General features: G+C 34.2%; 1 long non-coding RNA gene across 2 annotated transcripts; it reads right to left on the bottom strand.

Annotated features, from left to right (window-relative positions):
- Positions 1 to 2,026: 2,026 nt before the first annotated feature.
- LOC145133199 (uncharacterized) lies at positions 2,027 to 4,143 on the bottom strand. Of its 2 annotated transcripts, none has more exons than XR_013718467.1 (6): positions 3,671 to 4,143; positions 3,232 to 3,425; positions 2,891 to 2,970; positions 2,601 to 2,723; positions 2,424 to 2,491; positions 2,027 to 2,231 (listed from the first exon to the last, which is right to left on the bottom strand). It is a non-coding gene; the product is annotated as an uncharacterized LOC145133199 (long non-coding RNA). The 2 variants fall into 2 exon arrangements; XR_013718466.1 differs by having other exon boundaries at positions 2,891 to 2,956; positions 3,671 to 4,140.
- Positions 4,144 to 4,544: the final 401 nt, after the last annotated feature.

Here is a 4,544-nt window from a genome sequence, read left to right as displayed (position 1 = left end):
GGATGTCTCGCACCCCTTATATAGGTGGTGCGAGCCTCGGATCCGAAGCGAGGAGAGGGGGGCATGTGTGCGAGGCTCGGAACACGCGGTAGCAGGGCGAAGCTTCGGTCGGAGAGCTGGCTGCTTCGGATTGGGCCTCCTCCTCGGTCGAATCAGGAGCTTACACGCGGGTCGGATCACGTGGGTGCATGCGAGGATCACGTGGCTTCCTTCGGACACCTGTGCGACACGCGTCGCTTCTCGGACCTGCCACGTAGCAGCTTCGGACACGTGGCCAGCTCCGAGCGAGGATGACGTGGCAATCACTATTCATGCGATTTTTCTCGAAAATTGTGCCAAATCTTGTAAAATCCATAACTTTCTCTTACGAGCTCCGTTTTTGACGTTCTTTATATGCACGCGTAGAGAAAATTATGCTCTACAACTTTCGTTTAGACTTCGTTGGAAAATTTTGACTTTATTTTTATATTATTATTTTTAACAGACTGGGACTGGTAAATCCGTTAAAAAATCATAACTTCTTCATCCGACGTCCGTTTTCGTCAGACTTTTTATCGTTGTACTACTAATGACAGACCTTCGATTCTCGTTTAGGTTGTGTCGGCTAAAAATCACTCGATCTAAAATTCGAGTTTTTAGCTGTCTACTGCTAAGCTGAAACTTGTAAAAATCATAACTTCCTCATACGAAGTCAGATTTTGGCGTTCTTTTTATCGAACTTCTCGGTTTAACGAATACTACGACTTTCATTTAGATCACTAAGGCTAAAAAGTAGTTTATCAAAAACTCACTTTTTACTGCATTCGGCACCGTGTCGGTATTATCGCAGATCTTCGATTGGTCATAACTTCTTCGTTACAACTTGGATTTCGATGAGGTTTTCGCCTATACGTTTCTAACGAGATTATCTACAAATTTCAACAATAAAATTTTACTTATTTCAATTTTTATATTTTCGCTAAATTTCACTATTTAGCTTTTAATTGGAATCTCATAAGACTTCCAATAATTTATGAGTGATTCTAAACATAGTTTTACCTTATTTCTAGTAAAAACTATCTGTTAGAACTTAATACCCAATATCACATAATATTTCATAATATTATTTATATAAAATACGATCTCAAAACGTGTATTTTACAACAATCCGGTAAAAACTATCCATTATATTTTCAAGTTTGTTGCTTTCAATACTTTAAACATTAATACAATCCATTATATTTTCATATAGATAACAACAATCCAGTATTAATCAAAGAATTTCAAATCCAAATCAAAATCCAAATCCATAACGGGCTACTAAAAGAAGAAATATAGGCATCTCCAAATCATTTCCCTAAAACTACATTTGTAATACCTATAAAGATGATAAAAAATAATGTTTTTACTTTCATAAAATCCGTTTTCCATATAATCCGGCTTTTATCCATTACCAGTTTCATGGGCTTCTGCTCAAACATACAAAACGAAAGTAAAGAAACTAAAGCTTTATCGAATTGTGAAAATAGGATGTTGTAATGGCATGTCATACAACACTTGGGATTTCTTTACCTTTAGGTCATCACCTACAAAATGAAATGTTCCGAGAACCAAAATACTATACAACTTGAAACAAAATAAAGATGAAACTAAATACCGATTTAGGGATGCAAAAAAAAAAAGAATAAATCAATCCAGTTGTCCTTTGAATAAAAACCTTTGAGCACGAAGATTTGAACTTTTATGAATTGATCATTCAAAAAATTAGGTAGCTTTTCTTCTACAGATAAATGCTTTTTTTCTTCATAGTCATCTTTGTTATAGACTGTCATTTTTCAGCTCAACTTTTTTTCTTTCATCCTTCAGATATTCATTTGGCTTACCCTAAGTTATAGTTGATAATTCAAAAAAAAAAAAAAAAACAAATTGTCGTGCAGTGCCACACACACACACACACACTTCCATGCATCATTAACCTGTGTAAACATCTATGTATCAACACATCCCATCCATAATAAATATATTGGGATGTGTTTAATCTCATGGATATCGAAAAAACAATAAGAGAGGCCAATTAATCAGGTTTCAGTCATACAAAACAATATTAATTTGGTATCAGTTATATTAACCTAATACAGAGTCAAGTGTTATATCATCCACAACCAAAATACAATATTGGTAAAAATGTCATCCAGGTCCAAATCCAGCAACCACAAAACCTGATTACTCACTTCCTACAGATTACCATAAACCTGTGACATTTATATACTTAGTATGAATAATAAAAGGTAAACAAACATCACCAAGTGATCAAATAATTTTATATCAAAAATTATAATAGTAGAATGAATTTTTCCCAATTCATATGCAAATGATTGTCCTAAAAAAGGGCTAAAAGCACAAATAAATTATATACTAAATTATAACAACAAAAGAAAATTTACCCTATTATCCAAGTTAGGACTTGTGATTCCTTATGTTGGAGCTCCATCTCAGGTCTTCATCTGTTTGTCTTTTATTTCAGGCAGAAGAGAAACCAAAAGTAAAATAAATGGGAAGATAAAAGAAAACAATAGTGAAAGGTAAATCAAAATAGATTAGAATGACATGGATGTGCTTACTGGGTCAAACCTGGAAACTTTATAATGATATTAACATCTTCATTGTCTTTCTGGTACATTATCTCTACCGGTTCTATATTTGACCAAAATCTAGGAGCCGATGTCAATAAATCCAAGAAATTTCTGGAATAAACAAATGTTTTATGTGTCGTTTAGGATTATTATTAGGTTTCTTGTCAAAGTAAGAAAAAAACGTATACCTTGCAGTTCTCTAAGCAATAAAAAGAGAGGAGTCAAGGGGAGAGAGAGAGAGAGAGAGAGAGAGAGAGAGAGAGAGAGAGAGAGTTTACCTAGATTTTATCAAAGCAAGCAATAAAGAGGACGATATCTCCATGAATCGACTGCTTGTGGAAGACCTGAAACCGGTAAACTAAAAAGAGTTATGGAATATGAGATTGAGAAAGTGTGAGCCTTTAAAGCCTTAGACAAAAAAAAAAAAATCAGGTTACTTAAAAGAAGAGTGTAATCAACATTAACACCTAGAGACCTATAAATAAACTATTTGAAATCTTCTCGTCATTTGAACTCAGTGCAGAAGTCTACATGAAAACGAAGGTGTACACACCCTACAAACGTAGACTGTATACCTCCCAACTATACACCAACGAAGAGAAATTTGCATAATTTTTACCTGTATTTATTTAATCATGTTCTTGGTACCGAGGTCAGAGATGTAGAGATCAGAAAGACCAACGATTTCAGGGTTACCAATAGGGGGAAATGATTGTCACAGTGGTGCGATTATGGTTTCTGAAGAGTGGGTTGAGAAGGTACCGTATTTTATGTGTTTATGGGGGAAGGCTTCAAGGGTCTCCTTCTTCTTGACTTGCATACATTGAAAAAAAAAACAGTACAATAAATTAAAGTTCATTTGAAAATAACAAATATAAAACCAAATTGGGGCTTCAAATGCAAGAAATTGAGATCATCGAGCCCACAAACACAAACCTAAAAATTAATACTCTGTCAATCAGTAAGAAAGAAAATAATAGTGGATATCGTTGGTAAAACCCACAACTTTTCACTAATTTTCATGTTTACAAATGGGAAGGGGGAGTAAGAGATCTAACCTGGACATGCCAAAAAAAACCCATGTGCTTTTCTTTTCTACTGCTTCAAGATAACATTTACGACGGAGAGATGGATGATATATGAGATAAATTTTGGTCTTCACCATGCGTGAATGGTCCATCAACATCGAGGAATGATGCATAGAGGGGGACCGGTGAGGGATGAAAGAAGTGGTGCAGTGGAGGTTGAACGCTGAAAGATGGATTCAACATTGGAAACGTTGGTCATGATGACCAAGGCAAACGGTGGCGATATATATATATATATATATATATATATATATATATATATATATATATATCCAGGATTTGAGAACAAAAAGTGTGAGATATGGAGAAATGTAGAGAATAGGTGGTACATATAACAAATAAGGGAACGGTTGCCAGAATCGAGGGATATCAGCCCAGATATCAGGATTCAACATTGACTCCGTTGGGGATTAAAATGGCTATGTCAAAAGAGATAAGATCTAGAGACATATTCAACACATTCCTCATTTGGTGATCGGAACTATCTCACGATTCAACTTCTTATTAGATATGCATTGTTTATTGTACATTTAGCTTAAAGTTTTGGACGTCTTAAATTTATTTATAGAAATAATAAGGTTTATATATATATATATATATATATATATATATATATATATATATATATATATATATATAGAATGGCAGATTTATTAAGGAAAAACTAGTAAGATGCTAAAAATAAAAAACAGTTACATCGAAGTAATAGACAAAATTAGATCTTGTAACCAGGCAACCCAATTGACATTTGATTTACGACACCTACTACTAGCCTCAATGAAACTTTGAGACATCACCTTATCAAACAACAAGCATTTTCTAGGTTTAACTTTACCAAAGAGTA

The sequence above is a fragment of the Lactuca virosa genome, chromosome 8 (assembly GCF_052849685.1).
Source record: "Lactuca virosa cultivar CGN04683 chromosome 8, Lactuca_virosa_CGN04683_v6, whole genome shotgun sequence".
Taxonomy (NCBI): domain Eukaryota; kingdom Viridiplantae; phylum Streptophyta; class Magnoliopsida; order Asterales; family Asteraceae; genus Lactuca; species Lactuca virosa.
This window is presented reverse-complemented; position numbering and strand designations above follow the sequence as displayed.